Source organism: Trachypithecus francoisi, unplaced genomic scaffold (assembly GCF_009764315.1).
Source record: "Trachypithecus francoisi isolate TF-2019V2 unplaced genomic scaffold, Tfra_2.0 Lachesis_group13, whole genome shotgun sequence".
Lineage (NCBI taxonomy): Eukaryota > Metazoa > Chordata > Mammalia > Primates > Cercopithecidae > Trachypithecus > Trachypithecus francoisi.
The window spans coordinates 116,005,380-116,029,715 of record NW_022681458.1 but is presented as its reverse complement, the minus strand read 5'-3'; the positions used below and the strand labels follow the sequence as shown (position 1 = coordinate 116,029,715).

The following is a 24,336-nucleotide window of genomic DNA, read 5'->3' as shown; positions in this document are numbered from 1 at the left end:
AAATCAGTTAGTGTTTAGGCTCTTTTTAATCAAATATAAAAACTTAGCCCAGTTCATGGCCTGTTTAGCAGCAACCCTGAGACACTTTTCAGCCCTAGACCCTGAAAGGTCAGAAGGCTGTATTATTCTTAATATATATTTTATTTTATTACACAATCTGCTCCCGACATTCAATAAAGCTCCAAAAATTAAATTCCGGCCCTCAAACCCCACAACAGGACTTAATGAACCCCGCCTTCAAGGTGTACAATAGTACAGTAGAGGCAGCCAAGTACCAACTTCTTTCTAAGTTGCAATTCCTTGTCCCCACTGTGAGACAAAACTCAGCCACATCTCCAGCACACAAGAACTTCCAAATGCCTGAACCACAGCTGCCAGGGGTTCCTCCAGAACCTCCTCACCCAGGAGCTTGCTACAAGTGCCGGAAATCTGGCCACTGAGCCAAGGAATGCCCGCAGCCCGGGATTCCCACTAAGCCGTGTCCCATCTGTGTGGGACCCCACTGGAAGTCGGACCGTCCAACTCGCCCACCAGCCACTCCCAGAGCCCCTGCAGCTCTGGCTCAAGGCTCTCTGACTGATTCCTTCCCATACCTTCTCGGCTTAGCGGCTGAAGTTTCCTGGACCATCACAGACACTTTGGATAACTCTTACAGTGGAGGGTATACGCCCAGATGGCCTGAAGTAACTGAAGAATCACAAGAAGTGCAAATGCCCTGCCCCGCCTTAACTGATGACATTCCACCACAAAAGAAGTGTAAATGACCGGTCCTTGCCTTAAGGGAGAACATTATCTTGTGAAATTCCTTTTCCTGGCTCATCCTGGATCAAAAAGCTCCCCCACTGAGCATCTTGTGACCCCCACTCATGCCCACCAGAGAACAACTCCCCTTCGATTGTAATTTTCCTTTACCTACCCAAATCCTATAAAATGGCCCCACCCTTGTCTCCCTTCACTGACTCTCTTTTCAGACTCAGCCCAACTGCACCCAGGTGAAATAAACAGCCACGTTGCTCAATAAATAAATAAATAAATAAATAAATAATGGAAGGGAGAGGGTACATTTTCACATGGGCCATGTGGAAAGTTGGCTGGACCTGGGGCTGGACCTGACACTGGACCTGCCGCTGGACCTGTCCCTGGACCTGCCCCTGGACCTGCCACTCGGTCTGCTACTGGACTGCTAACAAATGCTGCAGATTTTTATGGAGAGAAAAGTACAATTCGTCTCAGAGCAGCTGTCCCAGCTCTGGATGAAGGCGGCAGAAAAAGGAAGCAGCAGAGACGCTGGTATCATTCAGTGGGCAGAGTCAATGACCCTCCTCTAAGTCCAGCAAAGCTCAACCTGCATGTCTGCAACTAGAAATACCAATCGTAAGCCAGACCTCCTGGCAAATACCATTGACCCGCTGTAATTCTGTGCGGTGTATTATGTCCCATGTACAGTAAACCATTCACAAAGCCTTTAACCAGGAAGTACTAACATGACTTTTAATGCAATATAACAGCTTTGCACCCATTTAACGTATATTTAACCCCAGTAGTATATTTAAATATATATTTTATAGAACATCAGGCATGTTTACCTAATGGCTCGAACTTTCACAATGTCTCTCTCCCTGAGAAGACAGCGGAGGATCCCATGCACTGTCTCCAGGAACATGCCTCTCCCAGAGAGGATTCACAAATCCAATGTGCACATGCATGCATGCACAGACACATATCACACACACATACACATGGACACGCACACCTACATGCCATACATACATTCACATATGCACACACATTCACATGATCACATAATACCAACACATAACACATGCAGACACATACACACAACACTCAAACACACACGCACAAACATACACACAACACTCAAACACACATGTACAAGCATACGCACAACACTCAAACACACATGCATATACATACACATTCTGACACAAATATATATGTAAATGCGTAGACATAACATGCACAAATATACATGTATAACTATACACACACGAGCATCCATGCATGCCTACTTGCGCATATGTGCAGTCGTGCCCAAACATGTAACACATGCACACACATACATGCAACACAAATACACATGCACACATATACACATGCGTGCACATGTACAGGACACACAAAGGCACACATACATGCACAACACATATACATGCAATACACACTTTCCGACACAGAAATGCAAACACACATACATATATACACCCCTGAAAGACCCCATTATTCAATTCTAAACAAAGTGGTTTATCCCCCAAATGTACCTTCTCATAATTAATAAGCTCTACTGCACATTTCTTCTTTCAAATACTGAGGTCTCACACACAGCACACACACATTTATACTCCAATACGTGTGAACATATAAATAGAAATAGGCACACGTGCACGAAGACCCTCTTCTGTAAAGGTATTCTCAAACTTGAACTGAACTGAACTCTGCTAATTGTAGTCAGAGTCAGCAAAGATATATATTTGACCTCGGAATGAATATACTCGTTCTTTTTGTTACCCCTGGCAACAGCAACAATGTAAAACAGAGGTGTGTGATACGATGCCACTTATTCAATCCCACTTTCTGGGATCTGACCCACTTGTAATAGCGTTCCCGTCTGAGTGATTTCCTTCTGACTCAAATCATGAGATAATTTCTTCCCTTCCTGCTTTCTCTTTCCCAGGCCTTTTCACTACCCTTTCATCATCTCGGAAACTAAATCATAGTTGTCAAAATGGAAGGCAAAGAAACAGCCTTAGGAGGGAATCCCACAGTGGAATGGACCCGAGAGAGGAAAACATATTCTTTTGGAAAATGTACAAAAGGAAAAGTCAAGAGGCCTGGGTTCCCTCTCAAGACAGAAACAGACGTCGGCAAAGCAGCTCGCTCAGCACAGTTCAGCTCTGTGTATGAAACAGATTCTAGTCCTTGTCCTTGTTTCAAGTTCTCTGTATGAAACAGATTCTAGCCCTTGTCCCTGTTTCATGATGTTGCAGTGAAGGAAACAAAACAGACAAAGGGCACAGGCTGAAGAAAAGGATTTTAAAAGGATGACTTTTAAAATGTGCACCTGCTTTTCAGGGGCACAATGAGGACACTTTCAAGTATATTAAAGCTGATTTATGAGAGACGGGTATAAAGACTCTACAAGGTCATTAGACTTTAGGCTTACAAAGAAAACAAATCACATTCTCCTAGCATCACGAGTCAGGTGTTCCACAAATACTAAGAATAGCCACCGCAACGGGATCCACTATGAGGGGTCAAAACATAACTCATGAAGCATGGCCGAGAGCTCCTATAATCTGATTTCTAGGAATCTAATCTTAAACATCCTCAGAGCTAGCACATCACAAAAATACAGAGCTCCAAATGCCGTAACACAAGTGCTAACAACACCTAGTTAAAAATGTACGAGGCATTTCAGGCAAAAATCTCAGAATCAGAAGAACACAAATTTTATAAGTTCTTTAAAAGCTGGTGCTGGTTGAGGCTCTTCTGCAGACTTCAACAAAAGACACGCTAGAATTAGCCACTGACGGTAACCCTGAGGCAACACGCAGTGTTCGGAAAAGCACAAGGCCTGCTCCGGGCTTCAGACCCCTGGGAACTTTCTCTGGACCACATCGAGTGGATGACTTTGAGAACTCAAAATAACCAACAACCAGTCCATGAACAGAGAAAGAAGACTGCAGCCTCCCTGGGGACCTGGCTCCATGCCTGCCCCCTTTCTTCCGGATACCTTTGCCCTTCCTGGCTCCCTCCTCCTCTTCCTGGAGATGCTCTGGGTTCAGTCCCCTCTCCAGCTGTGTCTTGGTCTACGGCTGGCTGCCCATGTGAAGCACCAGGCCTTGAAGGGCCATTTCCACCTGCTCCCTGCACTTTCCACCCACTTCCGCTGAGACCCCCAAGCTCTGGCCGCTCTCAGGGATCAGGGCACCCAGGCTCCCCTCGCAGGCTCTAACTGGAGTCCTGCCCGCTGGTTTTCAGCAACACTTGGGACTTTCTCCTGGAAACTCTCAGCTCTGGGCTTCAGTGAACTGCGCCATCCAGCTCTTCTATGGACTCTAAGCAGGATCTTTTCTGGGTCTTCCAACCCTTCCTCCATTTCCAAATGTGGGCTTTCCTTTGGCCTCCTCCCTCCAGACATGTATGCCTCACACTCTGGCTGCTTGACCTGCACTTCTACCTAAGAGGCTCCCAAGTGCACCCTGCTCCAGATTTTCCCCAAGCCTCCTCCTGTATTTCCAAACTCGCAGCTTGCAGTGGTGTCTCTAAGTATCTCCGAGTCAGATCCACACTTGCTTCTCCTCCTGATTTCCGGCAAAGCGCCACGCCGACCACGGGGTGCAGACTCGCAGCTTCATCCGCCTTCCTGCACTCCCTCTTCCCCTCCTGACCCAGGCACCGAATCTCTCAGCTCACTGGCTGCCTTCTCTCCTCCTCTCGCCAGGGCGAGTGCTCTGTATGAGACTGCTCTGTCCCCCACGGCATGTCGCACATCAGAGGCACGATTCTCTCCGAAACCCTCAGTGGCTCCCTAGTATCCGACAGGTAAGGACTTCCACATTCTGGCCCCAGTTTAACTTTCTGGCCTCAGATATGCACATGTATATTTTATCTATGCAAAGAGAGTACAGGCCTCACACCTGCTCTCATTCCTGGGCTCCTAGCTCCTCCTGAAGGCACTCTATGAGGTACCTATGCACTTTCCAAATACTAACTGAATATGCACTTGGAGAACACTTACTTGAGAATTCGTGGCATTGCTGGATAACGTGGACAAAGTGAGAATTACACAGATGTGTGGATGCTGCCATGCCCAGACCTCACTTACCCAGACACTCCCAGATGCTCAAGGTGACCAGCCCCATTGGCGCACAGACAGGCGCAGGCTGCACCCCCACAGCTGGGCCCCGCGAGCTGAACTATAATCATGAAGCAGCTGTTTGCTCCTAAATCTGTTTATGCCGGTGTACTTGTTACACATTACTGAAACCAAAAAAGTATGACTCCAAAGAGACAATCATTGTACGAAAACTAAGTTGGATGCTTTTCAAAGACTTAATAGAGGGGAAATTTTTTTTCATTTTAATCTTTTCTAAATTGCTATCAAATTAGGTATGGGCAAAAAATAAACACAGTGTTTGAGGAAATAATTTTTAAAGGTTCAAATCTAACATATCTTGTTTCTCTGTGTTGCCTGCCCATTCTCTTCTAGAAGAATCAAAACTGTGGCAGGCCTGCGATGGCTGTGGTTGAGGAAAGAGGCCACACCCACAGCCAGTAGAACCACGCTCAGCAGCAGCCTAGCCCCGCGTGGAAGAGGCGTGAACACTCTCGGGAGAGGTGGATGTGCACTAACCGTTCCCAGCTCTGATCTCTTTGATTCACTGAATATGGTGATTGGTTTTATCTGAACGTCAGACAAAAGGGTATCTACGCCCAGGAAAGACTCTAAACACTCTGGACCCTGCTGGGGCAGATGGTGACCATGACCCAGTGATAACAATCTCCAGTGGGCAGCCAGCCCAGTCTCCTAATCGTAAAGGATATTCATAGCAACACTAGGAAAAAGAAACGCTACTGTTCTGACCTGGAAAACAGAAATTTAAACCATTAAATATACATGTTCTAACTAAGAGGCAGATGGACCGGGCGCAGTGGCTCACGCCTGTAATCCCAATCCCTTGTAAGGCCGAGGTGGATGGATCATTTGAGGTCAGGAGTTCAACACTAACCTGGCCAACATGGTGAAACCCCATCTCTACTAAAAATACAAAAATTACCCGGATGTGTTGGCGGGCACCTGTCATCCCAGCTACTTAGGAGGCTGAGGCAGGAGAATTGCTTGAACCCGGGAGGTGGAGGTTGCAGTGAGCTGAGATCACGCCACCGCACTCCAGCCTGGGCAACACCTTCTCAAAAAAAAAAAGAAATAAATAAAATAAAATAAAATAAAAGGCAGACAAACAAAAGGAGATTTCCTCTGATCTTAAAAACAGAAGTATTTGTTTCACAGCCTGGATAATTGAAGATCTGCATAGAAATCACCTTGGGCCCCGCCCTCCCTCACAACAGACTGGGATAGAGGGAAGGAGGGCAGGAGGTGGGCCCCTTGTCCACCAGAGGCTCCTCCCGCCCCGTCCCCTTCCTCAGGAGGGCGGCCTGCCCAGCGCAGGCTCCGTTCTCCCCAGGTAAGACCCCGGCGTCTCTACAGGAACACCCACCTCCCTTCCCTGCAATCCACTCCAGCTGCTCATGGCCAGTCAAGGGGGGCGCTCTTCAGAGAGGAACAAACGGCTTCAGGGAGAGCCTGAACTCCCACATCCCAGGTGTGGTTTGCCAGGGAGCACAGAAGAAGGATGCAGGTTCCGAGAAGGAGGAGGCGCAGGAGGACGACGAGAGGGACAAGAGAGACAAGAGAGGCCTCCCAGCAGCGGGCTGAGCGCAGGATCTGGCTGAGGCCTCCTGGGGAGGGGCAGAGGCAAACCTGCTGCTACTTCTAGGCTGCTCGGGAGGATACAAGCTCGGAAGGGGCTGCAAGGCAGGACTCGCTGAGGAGAAGTCATGTGGATGCCCGCCTCTCACACGGCACACACTGACAACATGCACCTCACAAACAACACAACACGCATGTACAATGCGCTTATACAACACTCACAACACACAATGCACACAAACACACACAACCTATACAACACATATCCAATACATGCAACTCACAACACAATATGCATTTATAACACACTCACGCAACACATCACCAATACATGCAACTCACAACACATGTACGTACAACACACTCATACACACATACAGTGCACGTAACTCACATACAATACAACACGCACCTACAATGCACTCGTACAGCACTCATACATACACAACACACAACTCATATACAACATGCACATGCAACACACTCATACTACACACAACACACGCAACTCACAACATAACATGCACACACAACATTCACACAACATACACACCATACATACAACTCACCACATACACAAACAACACACTTATACAGCTCACGTACAACACATGCAACTCACGTTCAACACAACATGCACGTACAACACACACAACACACGCAACTCAATGCAACATTCACGTACAACACACTCATACAACACAACACTCATACAACATACACACAATACATGCAACTCACAACACAACATACACATACAACACACTCATACAACACATACAACACAGGCAACTCACGCACAACACAACATGCATGTACAACACACTCATGCAACATATAACATACAACATACACACAACACATGCAACTCAACACAAATACATGTAGAATGCACTCACAACACACAACACTACACACACAACACACACACATGCAACTCACAAACACACGTACGACACACTCATACACACCAAACACTCATACAATCAATGCAGCTCAACACAATAGACACACACAACACACATACAACCCATGCAACTCACATACAACACAACACACTCATACAACACATTCATACAACACACACTGTACAGATTCTAAGTATGAAATACAAAACAGTACACGCACGGTTTCTAAAGTCTGATGAAAGCTTTTTTCAAAAAGGTCGTCCAACATCCAAACTGGTACCATGTCCTCATTTTCAGCTGCTGTTCAGATTCAAGCATTTTTATCATCCGCTCTATGAATTATAATAATACAGCAAACACCCATTTTTCATTTTACACCCACTTTGGTGTGGGGTGCTCCAAAACAGGGGCCAGGAGCCTCAGAGTCGTCCCTCGGAACAAAACACAACCCACACTCAGAGGCCAGGAAGGGAACTCGGGGGGCGACACACACTCTCTCATCTGCAGAGCTCTGCTTCAATTACTTCACACGGAACCGGGGCTGGAACGGGGTTAGTGAGGTACAGACATGGCAAACCGAGACGAAACTGGCAGGTGGAGAAAGATCGGCCAAAATCCAAGGACAAATGCTGAACATTTTCCACAAGTAGTTCACACAACAGATGATACGCGGGCTACTGAAAGTTTATTGAGAGGGGTCTTGCTCCAAAGAAAAAGTTATCTCCCAAGGTTATCGAAGATTCACAGCAGACACCTGCCCCCAACACACCATCTGCTGAGGGCCTATGAGTCCAAAAGAAGATAAGACAGAAATAACAGTGCAGGGGGAGGAGAGCGGGAGGGGACCGAGAACTCGGAACCAAGTGAAGTGATGGGCGGACACTGAATGCCTGACTCCAGGGTTGTCAACTCAGAAAACAAGTCTGTTTAAGTCCGTAGTAACAGTGTGAGTGCTTTCACTGAACCTACACTCAACACTGGAGAACCTCCCTGTGTTATGAAGACGATCTGAAAAATAGCATGAATTCACAATGGAGAGTGATGATTCAGCCACAGAAAATAAAACTGATAGAATCCACTGCAAGTCACACTGTGTCTTTCTTTAAGGTTGGTTTATGGTGCAGAAAAGAGGCAGCTTGAGATCTAAAATACTTAAACTGGCAGACACCTTGTTTCCCTGAATTCTCACAACCGTGGCACCAGCTAGGGTAAGACAGAGTGGCTTTCAGAGCTTCCAGAACAGCAGAACAGATCAATCATAAATATGCAAAAGTCATCTGAAGACAGAATTAATATTCCACGTTTTCGCTTAAACTAGTCATGTGATTTCCAATACGTGGGAAACATTCACACCAATTTTTATAAGAAAGTTCAATGTGAACACATAGTACAGAACACTATCTTTGTTTTGGAATTTATTGATTTAATATGACAATTTCAATTGTCTTTAGGGATTCCTGATATTGGATGCTCATCTTTATTAATAATGAGCTACCCATTTTCTGACTGAGGAAAAGGAAAGTTGTCATTGCCTAACAGCAATACTCAAAACAGCCTCTATAAAAGGAAAAGGTATATCTGTGTGCACACACATGCATACACATACCTAAACATGCACACAAGCGTGTGCATATGTGCACACACATACACGTGTATGCACGTGCACACGTGCATGCACATGTACACATGTGTGCATACATACATATGCATGCACACATATGCACATACATGCATACACACGCATATACGCACATACACAAACACATATACACACGTACGCATGGACATATACATGCATATACACCTGCACATGGACACGCGTACACACACATACACACATGCACACACATGCATGTGTATATGCATACATAGGTATCATCTCAGGTATGTGGATTCAAAATTCTGATGCAAACAAGAATATTCACAAAACAAGGTAGGGTGTCAACAAGATGGAAGCTCTGGAATGTTCCAGAGACGACATGGGGAAGGTCCACACAGCACATAAACATCTTACCCGTTTTAAACGTGAGCATTTCTGCCAACATCGGCCTGGATTAAGATGATTTCATTGACATAAGGAACAGAAAATATATACTTGTTCTAATGAGATTCTCTAACCATTAGATTATTTTCACAATGATAAGTAATCACTAAATAACTTTCTCTCAGGGTCTAAAAATAAAAATAAGATAACAAAAGAAAGTCACAGTCCTGACAGGTTTATCATGCAAATCACAGCTGTGAAAATAAAGCATGTTTTTGAGGCTATGCCCTCCTCAAATCCTTTATGGAATTTTGTACTAGTAATGGCTGGTAATTAATTGTTATACCAGGTGGAAAAGTATATCATTTGGGGTACATGAAGTAAACATGTAAAGAGAAATGACCACACACACCCGAACCAGGTCTCATTTCACAACTGTTTCCTACGTTAGATTTGCTTAATTTACTTCATGAGGTGCCTCGAGGAGAGAAAGCAGAGCTGGGATCTGCCCCGAGGCTGCTTTGGGAAGAGCTGGATGGGCACCAAGCCCCTCAGACCGAGGGCTGAGCTGCGTGGCTATGACCCCATCACTATGGCTCCCCAAGCGTGTGTCCCTGTGTGTCACGCAAACCCCTGCCACACAGATGACACACGCCACACGCCTGACACAGGCTCAGCACACAGGGAGCGATCAGTAAGTGGTGACTAGAGAGAAGCGACGGCCTTCAGCGTGGACGGAGAAAACAGGTCACAGACTCACAGAGGAAATGTCACAGATCCACAGACGGAGAAAACACCACAGACGCATGGACGGAGGAAACAGACCAAAGACGCATGGAGGGAAGAAAAGCACCACAGACGCACGGAGGGAGGAAAAGCGCCGCAGACGCAGACATGGAGAAAACGCCACAGACGCACGGACGAAGGAAACGCCACTGACGCGCGGACGGAAGAAATGCCACAGACGCATGGATGGAGGAAACGCGACAGAGGCACGCTTAGAGAAAACAGGCCAGAGACCCACGAATGGAGGAAACGCGCCACTGAGGCACGCATGGAGAAAACAGGCCACAGACGCACGACGGGAGGAAACGCCACAGACGCACGAATGGAGGAAACAAGGCAGAGACGAGCACACACCAGTGTGGAACATGGGACAGGAACGTCCCGGCCATGCACCGTCCACTCCCACTAGGAACTTCCCACCCCAGAGCACTCAGGATGGCTGTGGAGCTCCTTCCATCCACCCCAGAGGTGGAGCTGGGGATCCAGAGATGAGCAGGTTCACGTCCATCAAATGCAGCTGCAATCCCTGTAGTAACTGGAGGTCACCATTAAACAGAAGGGCACCTCACTTGGAATAAAAGCACTCTGCATAAAAGAACTCAAGATTGGCCGGAGACTGCTTAGACACCATCACAATCATTCTTGTTGGTGACAGTGAAGCTTCAAGAGTGGTCACTTTTCCTGTAGAAACGCCACAGAGGTGATTCCTGGAACTCATTTAGAATATTTCTTTCGTGGAAACCACACAACCAAGAGTTTAATAATGCCGTCTCTTGGCCAGAAAGCTTAAGATTTCTGACGAAACTAAACCCTGGCCAGCCTCCTGATTCTAGAAGACACTGTACAGAAAAACTAACTCAAAGGGGTTGCATTTCTTTTGTCATCCATGACACATAAAAAAAAATTTTAATATACAAAACATGTAGGAATTGTACAGTGACTACCCATGTATCTACCCCCTGGATCACAGATTAGATGTTAAATGTAAAGTTCTAAAGGTTCCCAGCTAAGGAAATGTGCAGTGTAAACCTCTACCTGGTTAGAACCAAGGGGAATGGAATGAGCTTTCCCCGGCCTTGCTGCTCAGCTGGGAGGGGCTGCCACAGCTCAGCCACCCCACCCCAGAGCACCCAGGATGGCTGTGGAGTTCCTGCCACCCACTCCAGAGGTGAGGCTGGATCCCCAATCATGGTGTTAAGAGTGAGGCAGCCGGGCGCGGTGGCTCAAACCTGGAATCCCAGCACTTTGGGAGGCCGAGATGGGCGGATCACGAGGTCAAGAGATCGAGATCATCCTGGCTAACATGGTGAAACTCCATTTCCACTAAAAAAAAAAAAAACACAAAAGACTAGCCGGGCCAGGTGGTGGGCGCCTGTAGTCCCAGCTACTTGGGAGGTTGAGGCAGGAGAATGGCATAAACCTGGAAGGCGGAGCTTACAGTGAGCTGAGATCTGGCCACCGCACTCCAGCCTGGGCAACACAGCGAGCCTCCGTCTCAAAAAACAAAACAAAACAAAAAAAGAGTGAGCCAGCCTTTAGAGGCCATGTGGTCTATACTTGAATAGAAAATGTTCCAGGAAACCAAAGATTCCAATGCCTGTGATGAATTCTGAACCATTTGAAACCCAGGCTCCTCGTCTATATAAAGACAACAATGCTCTCTCCTGGGAAAGCATTTCAGAAGGACGAAAAAGGATCCATATGAGAGCAGCTGAAAACTACAAGGCACCTGCAATTATAAGATTTTTTCTATATCTTTGTTTTAAGGAATGTCAGCATTCTAAATATTGCACTTCATTCCACATCACCTTTCAGGAGCAAATCATAACGATCAAAACTATCAGCAGAATCCCTACCAGCTCAGTCACCACGTGCTTCTTCTCCCTGCATGAGAATTCCTGCTGAATGATGGGACCATCCAAGAATGGCTCCCTGCCATCATGTGCCCATACTACTTCCCCAGAGAGCTATTCCTGTATTCATGGGGAATGGGAAACCTGTATAACGCCACCAGAAAGTCCTTGTTTGACTTACACACTTCCCAGAAAGGCTGATTTTATCCAGAATCCGAACTGTGTCAAACACTAAACCTAAGAAATCATCAAGAAACCAAGGAAATGTAAGGCCATCTCCTGCCCCGGGTGCATGGCTACTAGGGAAGAAAGAGAAAATGAGACATGAAAGGAAACTTTTAAGATATTCAGACCATCACTGGATGATTCCAGGAACCCATTACAGATCATTGCTGTTCCTAATAACAGGAAAGAAATTCTAAAATTCCAACAGGCATGGTGAGTCCCTCACTTGCATGAAATCAAAATAATGCATTACTATCTTCAAAAGGACAAAAGAAAAACTCTACTTCCTCTTCAGATTAATTTGTGTACAAATAATTTAAGTGAGAAAATCTTAACGTCTGGACTATGATATCAATAGCAAAATAACCCCAAGCTTCCCAATTAAAAGATATGAATGGGCTGAGTGGATTTAAAACAAGAAAAACCAACTATATGCTGCCTACAAAAGACTCACTTCAGCCGTAAAGACACACATAGACTAAATGTGAAGGATGGAAAAACAGGTTCCACATTAATGGAACTCAAAAGTGAGCAAGACTAGCTATATTTATCTCAGACCAATCACTATTTAAGTCAAAAACTGTAAAAAGGAGACAAAAAGGTAATTATGTAATAAAGAGATCAACATAGCAAGAGGATATAACAATTACGAGTATATGTGCACCCAACAACAAAGCACCCAGATATATAAAGCTAATACTGGTAGCTCTAAATAGAGAGAGAGGTCTGGCGTGGTGCCTCACACCTGTAATCCCAGCACTATGGGGGGTGGAGGCAGGTGGATCACATGAGGTCAGCAGTTCAAGACCAGGCTGGCCAACATAGTGAAATCCTGTCTCTACTAATACAAAAAATGAGCCCAGCATGGTGGCACATGCCTGTAATCCCAGCTACTTGGGAGGCTGAGGCAGGAGAATCACTTGAACTCGGAAGGTGGAGGTTGCAATGAGTTGAGATTGCACCTCTGCACTCCAGCCTAGGCAACAAGAGCAAAACTCCATCTCAAATATATATACACACACACATATATATACACACATACACATATATATATCTATATATTTTTATATATATACAGAGAGAGAGAGAGAGAGACCAACACAACAATAGTAGGGGCTTCAAAACCCCACTGTCAGCACTGGAGATCATCTAGACAGAAAATAACAACAAGTTGAAAGTACAGTGTAGACCAAATGGACCTAACAGACATTTACAGAACATTTCATCCAACAGATACAAAATGCATATTCTTCTCAGCACATGGAACATTCTCTAGAATCAACCACATGCTAGGCTACAAAATAAGTCTCAATTCATTTTTTTAAAAAATTGAAATAACATCTAGGATATTCTCAGACTGTAACAGAATAAAGCTATCTATCAACAACAAAGAACAGTACTTCTCAAAAGAAGACATTTATGCAACCAATAGACACATGAAAAAATGCTCATAATCACTCGCCATCAGAGAAATGCAAATCAAAACCACAATGAGATACCATCTCACAACAGTTAGAATGGCGATCATTAAAAAGTCAGGAAACAACAGGTGCTGGAGAGGACATGGAGAAATAGGAACACTTTTACACTGTTGGTGGGACTGTCAACTAGTTCAACCATTGTGGAAGACAGTGTGGCTATTCCTCAAGGATCTAGAACTAGAAATACCATTTGATCCAGCAATCCCATTACTGGGTAGATACCCAAAGGATTATAAATCATGCTGCTATAAAGACACATGCACATGTATGTTTATTGCGGCACTATTCACAGTAGCAAAGACTTGGAACCAACCCAAATGTCCATCAACGACAGACTGGATTAAGAAAATGTGGCACATATACACCATGGCATACTATGCAGCCATAAAAAAGGATGAGTTCATGTCCTTTGTAGGGACATGGATGCAGCTGGAAACCATCATTCTCAGCAAACTATCACAAGGACAGAAAACCAAACACCGCATGTTTTCACTCATAGGTGGGAAATGAATAGTGAGATCACTTGGATACAGGAAGGGGAACAACACACACCGAGGCCTGTTGTGGGGTGAGGGAGGGGGAAAGGAAAGCATTACGAGATATACCTAATGTAAATGACGAGTTAATGGGTGCAGCACGCCAACTTGGAACATGTATACATATGTAACAAACCTGCACATTGTGCACATGTACCCTAGAACATAAAGTTTAATAAACAAACAAACAGAAAACAAATCAACAACAAGGAGAACTTTCAAAACTGTATAAATACATAGAAATTAAACAATATGCCCTTGAATAGCCAATGGGTCAATGAAGAAATTAAGAAGGAAATTTAAAAACTTCTTGAAATAATTGAAAACAGAAACACAACATATCAACGCCTATGGTATACAGCAAAAGCAGTATAAGAGGAAAGTTTTTAACAATAAACTCCTACATTTAAAAAACAGATTTAAAATAAACAACCTAACAATGAACTGCAATGAGCTAGAAGAGCAAGAACAAATCAAATCCAAAAGTGGTAGAAGAAAAGAAATAACAAAGATCAAAGAGGAAGTAAATCATATTGAAACTAACAAATATGAAAGATGAAGAAAAAAATGTTGGTTTTTTGAAAAGATAAATAAAATAGTCAAACCATTAGCTACACTAAGAAAAAAAAAGAAATTCCAAATAAATAAAATTAGAAACAGAAAAGGAGAATTACAGTTGGTACCACAGAAATACAAGGGATCATTAGAGACTATTTTTAACAACTGTATGTCAACAGATTGGAAAACCTAGAGGAAATGGCTCAATTCCTGGACATGTACAACTTACCAAGATGGAACCAAGAAGAAACGGAAATCCTAAACAGAACAATAATGAGTAACATGTATGACTATGTAATAATAAAAAGTCTCCCAACAAAGAAAATCCCAGAACTAGGTGGCTTCACAGCTGAATTCCACACATTTTTATTTCAATTCTTCTCAAACTATTGCAAAAATATTGAAGAGGAGGGAATTCTGCCAAGTTCATTCTTCAAGGTCAGCATTACCCTGATACCAAAATAAGACAAGGACACAATAAAAAGAGAAAACTATACGTCACTACCCCTGATGAACACAGATGCAAAAATCCTCAACAAAATACTAACAAACTGAATCCAACAGGAAATCAAAAAGATTATACACCATGATCAAATGGCATTTACCCCAGGATGCAAGGATTGCTCAATAAACACAAATCAATAGACACACTACATCACATCAACAGAATTAAGGACAAAACCATATCATTTCGATAGATACAGAAAAAGCTTTTGATAAAATTCAACGCTGCTTCATGATAAAAAGTCTCAACAAACTAGGCACTGAAGGAAACATACCTCAACACAACAAAGGCTATATGTGACAAACACACAGCTAACATAATGGTGAATGGGGAAACACTAAGAGCTTTTTCTCTGACATCTGTAACAAGACAAGGACGCCCACTTGTGCCACTCCTATCCAACACAGCACTGAACATCCTAATCAAGAGCAGTTAGGCAAGAGAAAGAAACCAAGGGCACCCAAAGTGGAAAGCAGGAACTCTAATTGTCTGTTTTCAGACAATATGCTCTCATATATTAAAAAAAAAAAAAATAGACTCCAGCAAAAATCCCTTTGAACCGATAAACAAATTCAGTAAAGTTACAGAACACACAATAAACATATAAAACTCAGTAACATTTCTATAGACTAACAACGAGCCAGTGGAAAAAGAAATCAAGAAAGCAATCCAATTTAGCTACAAAAATATCAAATAAAACTAAAAATACCTCAGAAGAAGTCTAACCAAGAGGGTTAAAGATCTCTGTGAGGAAAATGATATTCTACCCTCTGAAGGTAGAACACTGGAATCTAGAGACAGGAAAGGGTGGCGGGAGTGCAGAAAGGGAGAGGTTGGCTAATGGATCCAAAATTATATCTAGATAGTAAAAATGAGGTTTACTGTGCTACAGCCTTGTAGGGTGACTATAGCTTATAATTTATTGTATATTTTCAAGCAGCTAGAAGAGAGGATTTTAAATATTCCCAGCATTCAGAAATCACAAATGTTTGAGAAGATGGACATGCTAATTACCCTCATTTGCTAATTACACATGATAAACATGTATTGAAATATCACACTGTATCCCATGGATATGTACCATAACGTGTCCATTAAAAATAATAGTTGTTAAAAACCCAAGGGCCATTTCTCATTTGTCCTATGTCAATGTCATGGTCCATTGGTGGAGACCTAGCCATTTGCAAGTAAGACTATAGTCACTTGAGCTGAAAGCAAATGAATCGTCACAAAAACTACCAGTGGCACCAAGTCTTCTTTCCAGAATTTCCCGCCCACAGCACTGCCACAGTCACTGTGGGCAGGAAAGACACACTAGCAACCAAGTTTCAACCCCAGCACAGTGGATGCTTTTATTTCTCTGGTTTGGAATAAGTGTGTGTTCATAAGTTCCATTTACTCCAACTGTCCCCTTGCTTAAATAGTTCCTAAAGGATGACTTCCTGTTACTAAACTCCAACAGCTTCTGAGCATCCATTATATTCTCCAAAGTCAATAAAAAGAGAAAATGTGTTGAAAGCCTGATAATGTTCATTTAAGAATCCAGCACGATGTACCGCTTGAAATGGCCACTCCCCCTTATTCCTTTACATGACTTTTAAAGTTGGCCGGGCGCGGTGGCTCAAGTCTGTAATCCCAGCACTTTGGGAGGCCGAGAAGGGCGGATCACGAGGTCAGGAGATTGAGACCATCCTGGCTAACATGGTGAAACCCCGTCTCTACTAAAAATACAAAAATCTAGCCGGGCGAGGTGGCAGGTGCCTGTAGTCCCAGCTACTCGGGAGGCTGAGGCAGGAGAATGGTGTGAACGCGGGAGGCGGAGCTTGCAGTGAGCAGAGATTGTGCCACTGCACTCCAGTCTGGGCGACAGAGCGAGACTCCGCCTCAAAAAATAAAAAAATAAAAAAAAAGTAACCCCAGTTATTACACATAATTGAAGCCATAATTTCTGCAATACCATTAGGTCCAGAGAGGGTGGGGCCAGGGGACTTCAAAGTCTGTCTCTGAATTTTTTTTAAAAAAGGAAAGCTTATGAGAGTAGGTAATGAAAATAAATATTCACACAACTCAAAACAGGGGTTGGTGACACATAAAGCTCCAGCCTGGCACAGGTGTCCAGCCAGTGAGGGTGGGGACACACACTCGTACGGTCCCCACAATCCCCCAGAAGTGCCACAGACATGTGGGTGACCTGAGACAGAGCCAGGCTCCAAATTCCAGGAGTTGTCTGGCTCTTGTGCACCCCATGTGGTCCACGGTGCACGATGATGCCCCACGTCACCAGTCCCGATGCAGAGCACAAGAATGCCCCATGTCACGAGCCCCCACTGCAAAACATAGCCTGAAGGTGCCAGCCCAGCCTCCTACACACACTGGCCACCAAGGCACTGCCCTCCAGGAAGGAGGACCCCAGAGGTCGTGGCAGGGTGAGTTTCGGCTCTTCATCATCCCCGAGCAGAGGGGAAAGTCCCAGCAGACATTTGGGGAGCCTCTACAGGTGGCTCTGGGACTCTGAGCAGAGGTTCAAAGATGTCCCCAGATACGCCAGACTCAAACCTAAAACAGGCCATTCTTCCAGATATGCCCAGACTGGAACCTACAGAGGCCATCCTTCCTAGCTTTCCTCTGGAAAAGCAGGCTTAAAAGAGTATTGACTAAAAGGGGCCACCAGGAAGAGGGAAGTCCTATCTTTAAAAAAAGAAAGATTTTTTTTAAAAAAGAGGCATTGAGGCTCTGACCCATCTGAGCACAGAGTACGTGCTCGGCAGCGTCTGTCAGAGCAGAGCAAGCACACACATGCTCTCCATACCCTGTGCTCCTGGCCCCCGTGGTCCCCGCACCCATGCTCCCCACACCCGTGCTCCCCACCCCGTGCTCCTCACACCCGTGCTCCCCACACCCACGATCCCCACACCCACGCTCCCCACACGTATCTATCCTCCCCATGCCTATGCTCCCTGCACCCGTGCTCCCCGCACTGTGTTCCCTGCGCCCATGTCTGCTCCTCGAGCTCTCTTCCACTGATTTCCTCTGTACGTCCCTCTTGATAGTCACTGTCACCTCGAATCACCTGGCTAAATGGAGGTAAAGAAAAAGTCTAGAGTAGCACTTTGGAGGACAGAGTGGAAGTGGCTGTTTACCAAGCAGGGCTATGAGATGAGCGCATCTGAACCCCATTAATCCTGACGGTCAGTTGATTAGCCCTGTTCAGCAGCTGGGGACACTGACGTGCAGAGGGACGGGCTTGCTTACCCCAGACGATGCTGACAGTGTGGGCCCAGCCCAGTCCCACAGCCACCAGGAGGAGGCTCCCGAGTGGGCAGGCGCGGAGGTACAGCCCAGAGAACGCCTGGGACCCTGGCACAGACTCCTTAGGAAGGAAACAGAGAAAGGTCCACAGAGACTCAAGCAGTACAGAAGAAGGTCACCCACAAGTTAAACATATATGTTTGTACTTTATCGTCCCAGCATGCTAAAAATCCAGCTCGCTCACACGAACGGCCTGACGTGAGCCCGGCCTCCTTCAGCACTGGGCTAAGCGAGAGCCGCACCTGCCCCTCTCCTGACAATAGCAGGCTCGGGCAGCTGTTCTTCAACGTACTTGACACCCTTCTGTGATGATTAAGCTACACTCTGTCGACACTGGGTAAGTTTAATCCCGACACAGCTAACCGTGTGGATCTGCAGTGAACAAACAACTTACTTTGGATCATTCTGTCACTGACAAAGACCCTGAATCTCCCAGTAAAGCTTAGTGACACGACTTACCTTTCTGTTTTCATTTCAGGTACACTGGCCCATAAGGTCTAGTTTACCTGCTGATAATGCCTTGCAAAGACCACCAGGGGGCCCCGCACCATTTTCAGCTTCATGGGGATATGAATTTCCCTTTGATGACAAAGATGATGGGGAAATAAAACAAGGATCCAAAACAGATGCCTGTGTGTTTCCTGGGAGTGATAAGGCCAGGAACTGCCGCTCTGTGTCAGGTGAGGGAGTAACAGAGAGAATGGCACCAACTCCTGAGACAGGACCAGAGCATGGTGCAGTCACCGCCTGTGGCCACGGAATTTCCAGGGAATGCAGGCCCCAGTTGCATGGTACAGCCACCATCTGCGACCACAGAAATTCCAGGGAATGCAGACCCTCAGTCACATGGTACAGTTACCATCTGCGGCCACAGAAATTCCAGGGACCGCAGACCCTCAGACACATGGTACAGCCACCATCTATGGCCATGGAAATTCCAGGGAACACAGACCCTCATTCACATGGTACAGCCACCACCTATGGCCACGGAAATTCCAGGGAACATAGACACCAGTTGCGTGATGCAGACACCACCTGCAGCCACAGAAATTCTGGGGAATGCTGACTCCAGTCACATGGTGCAGCCACCACCAGTGGCCATGGAAATTCTGGGGAATGCAGGCCCTAGTCTCTAAATTGTTATTTGTTTTATGAACTTTACTGCAGTGAATGTGGAAGAGTTTCTCTCTGTGCAGAGCTCAGTATCCAGAAGGGAAGTTGGCCCTAGGAATGCCTTCCTCCTCTTCAGAGCTCAGGACCCAGGGCTGTCGCCTTTGGGAGGGGTCCTTGTTTGGCAACTGTGCCTGTGGAGGGTTCCCCAACACTCACCGTGCACCTCCTAGGAGCGGAGACTACAACAGGGAGCCAGAGACCAAGCTCTGCTCAGACAACAGTGAGCTGATGGCCTTCCACTCTAAGTTCAGCAGGGACCCAGAGACCAAGTTCTGCTCAGACAACAGTGAGCTGATGGCCTTCCTCTCTAAATTCAACAGGGACCCAGAGACCAAGCTCTGCTCAGACAACAGTGAGCTGATGGCTTTCCACTCTAAGTTCCAACTGCACGGAGTGTGTATTCCATGAATGCTTGTTAAATGAATGATTCATGTAAGGTCGTCTGTGCTGACCTTTGCTGGTCTGCTGACTGTGGGCTTCAGAGCATAGACCTCATTCCTGGAGCAGCCAGTTCTTCCCAGAGTGAGGGCTGCTGGAGCTTGGACAAAGTGCAGGGCTTCTGTCCTGCAGAAACGTGCTCAGGACCCTGAGCTGGGCACCCTGGGGGCCTCTCCAGCAGGAGATCCCCAGTTCTGACCTTGCAATACCAGTGAACCCCAGGGGAGTCCCAAGTGCTCAAAATCAAGTAAATGTCCGTTGTGATTGAACATATCCATTTTAGAAGAAAGGGCAGATTGCCACCCCCCTCCTCAAACTAGGGACCATAGATCGATCCACGGCCCTCACTGAGGCTCTGCCTTAAATCCTGCTAAAACTACCAGCCAAACACTCAAATTTACATTAGAGTTAAAGGAAAAAAACAAACTAACCCAAACACCTGTAAGAAATGGTCAAGTAACCTGTGATACATCAACCCAAAGATTAAACATTAAAACAATGAAGTAGCAAGATATTAAAGAATATAAACTCTATGTACATTATGGCTCAAGGTTCTAAAATTACACAGAGACAAATGGAATGGAAGAGGGATAGGTTTACAGATACATATTTTATTTTTTAATTTTTAATATTACTCCTCTAATGTATGATTTGACTAACCAGACGATAATTCAGCCAAAAAAAAAAAAATCAAGTATGCCTATAGATAAATATGTAAAGAATCCTTCTCTCTGATGCCAATGGAATTAGTTTGGGTCTGGCCCACAGTCTTCAATCTTTTAATGAAGACACAAAAACGATTTTTCAAGCTTCTAGAAAAAAAGAAAAGAAAAGATTTAAAACCAGGACCCCAGAAGAAAAGGACCCGCTGTGTATCACAGCGTCTCTCCACGCCTCTCCACCCGGGACAGTGCTCCCTCTTTCCCCATTTTCATACCTACTGCACAAAGCACTTAGTAAAGAACTATTTCAATTCATGAGTCGCACAGCACAAAGGGCCGATGTCGCTGCCAAACATACCCTGCAGCCCCAAAACGAAGCAGCAACCCCCAGTGAAGGAAGAATGAGAGGCTGCTGGTTGTAATTTTAAATCTCACAACTCAATGTCTTTGCACTTTCCTGCTTTGTTGGTTTCAAGGGCTTATTAAAATTAACCCCCCTACTGGATATTGAAGAAAAAAGCAGGACGGTTGTGCAGGCTCCGAAGAGGCAGAGCCCTCGTTCCGCGGCCACCGCTGTCTTTTTTTTTTTTTTTTTTTGAGACGGAGTCTCGCTCTGTCGCCCAGGCTGGAGTGCAGTGGCCGGATCTCAGCAGCTCACTGCAAGCTCCGCCTCCCGGGTTTACGCCATTCTCTCGCCTCAGCCTCCCGAGTAGCTGGGACTACAGGCGCTCGCCACCTCGCCCGGCTAATTTTTTGTATATTTTAGTAGAGACGGGGTTTCACCGTGTTAGCCAGGATGGTCTCGATCTCCTGAGCTCGTGATCCGCCCGTCTCGGCCTCCCAAAGTGCTGGGATTACAGGCTTGAGCCACCGCGCCCGGCCACACCGCTGTCTTTCTACCCACAGCAGATGGGTTAACAAATTAGTCTCCCTTAGAGGGCACTGTTTATGATCATCGCGAACAAATGGATGCAATTGCTTCTTTTGAGATGTAGCAAGTTTTGGGCCCTCAGCAGAAAAAACAAACAAACAAACAAACAAAAAAACAGGGCACTGGCACAATAGTCATAACCTCTGCGTGACACACACACAGAAGGAAAATTAAAGCCGTGGAGGCGGAGGCGTTTGGAAAGGGAAGGTGGAAGCAGGAAGGACGCCCACAGAATAGAGTGGTCAGAAACCAACCACGTCACCAAAGGGCGCCTTAGACAGTCCAGAGGACAAAATGCCCTGCTTTCCAGGGTAAACACCCATTTGCCAAACTAAGCCAGTGACCGCAAGCAAGAGTTTGCGTTTTTTTTAAGGCGTCGAGTAACGATGAGAAGAGCAAGAAATGAGCTTAATAATGGGACTGACAGGGCCCTAGGCTGGTGACTCAGTTGATGTGCACAGCATCAAAACCCGGGTTCCTCAGTGCGCTCCCTCTGCAGTTCAGGACAGCACTACAACTCACCCCATAAATCACTGCTTAAAAAAGCAGTTCTAAAAAAAGAGACGACCCATTTGAAAGCAGCTGGAGGAGGACGACAGAGAGTGACTCTCAGAATCCAACTGCTTGTAGCCTCGGAACCATAACAAGAATATGAAACTAGCGGGTCCAGTGTGAGGCAGAACAGAGATGCTGTCACGGCTCTCAGGGGGCTGAGCGGGAAGCCCATGGCTCCGTCCCCACAACGCCCTAATGGTGCCTGGAGCAGCCCACAGGCCTGTGTCCTTCGTATGGGTTCACCTTCCTAGTTTCCTGGGTACGTTCAATGTATAGCCTTTATTCACCGAGAAAAGAACATTCAAATCAAACTACTGTCATAACTCTGAAGGACTCTTAACACTCCAGTCCACACGTTCAAAAGCCCACAAATATCACTGTGCAGGTAACAATGTTTTCGATGCATAATGCACTTAACTAGTAACGATGTTTTCATGTTTTCCCTAGCCATCTCATTCAGGATACTTAAATATCTGTGACGACTTGACACTTAGTTATCTGTGACTTTCAGATAGATTTAACAAGGCTACCTGGCCAAGAAGGCCTCACCCTCCTGATCCCGGGCACAGGCGCCCCTACGTGCCCCTGGGGCCTGGGGCGCACACTCTCATCACCTCCCGCTCTTCAATGTTACATGTCCTCCCGGGGCGCCCGCGGTTGTGGGCCCAGGCTCGGGCCCCTCCTGGAGAGCCGCTTCCACATTACAGGGCAGGGGAAGCCCAGAGCCCTGCCGCGGCGCCGCTTACGACCGGGAGTTCCCGCTTTCTGGTCCTTCCCGTCCAGGGAGGCTGGCGGGGAGGGCCTGGGACCCATTTTAGTTTTCAGTTTTGTCACAAGCCGGAAGGTGACAGCACATGCGAGCGCAAGAAACCCTTTGTGTAAATCTTCCAGCGGAAACGCGAGGGGCTGCTGTACCGCCTCGGAGAGGCCAGGCAGGAACCCAGAGCACCCCCGCCCCGTCCTGCATTGCAGCAGCCGGGACCCCGCCCACACCGCGCGGGACACGAGGCGACAGGAGGCGTGCAGGGACCCCGCCGTTTCTTTCTCGACATGCTGGGTGGTGGCGTGGGGCGGATTTGGGGGCCGGGGGGCCACTTAGGAAGTGATCGCGCTGTACCCTCGCTTCGGAGGGGAAGCCCAGCCCGGTCCTACAGCTCAGAGGCAGAATGACCCCTGAGGGCGCTCCAGGTGACCCCGTCTGCCAGGCTCCATTTAAAACATAAACCGGAGGGGATGAAAAGCTCACTATCTTCCGGATGGAGGTTCCTAGGGTCATGTCCCTTCCTCCTCCGCCCCACCCCGCGAGGACCCCGGGGCCGCCTTGCCGGCTCACGCTGCCCCGCAGGTACCCCGCCCTGCCGCTCCCGGGCACCAGCTTCGACCCAGTTCTCCCGATCGCTTCCCCGCTCTTCTCCCCGGTTCTTCCATCGCTTCCCCATCTTTCCCCGGGTCCTCCCATCGCTCCCCCCCTTCTGCCCTGTCCCCCCCATCCCCTTCGCCCTATTCTGCCTCTCTCCGTCCGTCCCTCCCTCGCCACCTGGAGGGGGGCGCGCACCCTGAGCATCGCCGCCGCTGGTCAGCATGCCGATGGCCTTGCCGGCCCCGGAGAGGTGCTCCAGGAACTTCCGCAAGGAGCCCTTGGGGGCCCGGGAGTCGTCCGGGTCCAGGGCGAGGAGGCCGAGGGGAGTCGCTAGTCTGGGTGCGTGGCAGGCAATGGGGACCCCGCCCGGGCGCACCGGACTCCGAACTGCTGCCCCGCCCTCGCCCCCGCCCGGCGCCAGCGCCAATGGGCAGTGACGGGCGGGGCCAGAGCGCACGGGAGGGGCTGCGGGGGCGGGGGCGCGGCTAGGGGCAGGAGCAAGGAAAGTGGCAGGGAAAGGGCCGGGGCTGGCGGGGGTGGGGCAAGTGTGGGCAGAGCACCTACGCGGGGGTCGTATGTGAGGGCCGCGCTAGCGGTGGGGAAGGTCGCAGATGCGGGGGT

At 46.9% G+C, this 24,336-nt stretch overlaps 1 long non-coding RNA gene across 1 annotated transcript; it reads left to right on the top strand.

Annotated features, from left to right (window-relative positions):
* LOC117095284 lies at positions 1-24,336 on the top strand. Its single transcript, XR_004441896.1, has 3 exons — positions 1-12; positions 11,120-11,127; positions 23,917-24,336. It is a non-coding gene; the product is annotated as an uncharacterized LOC117095284 (long non-coding RNA).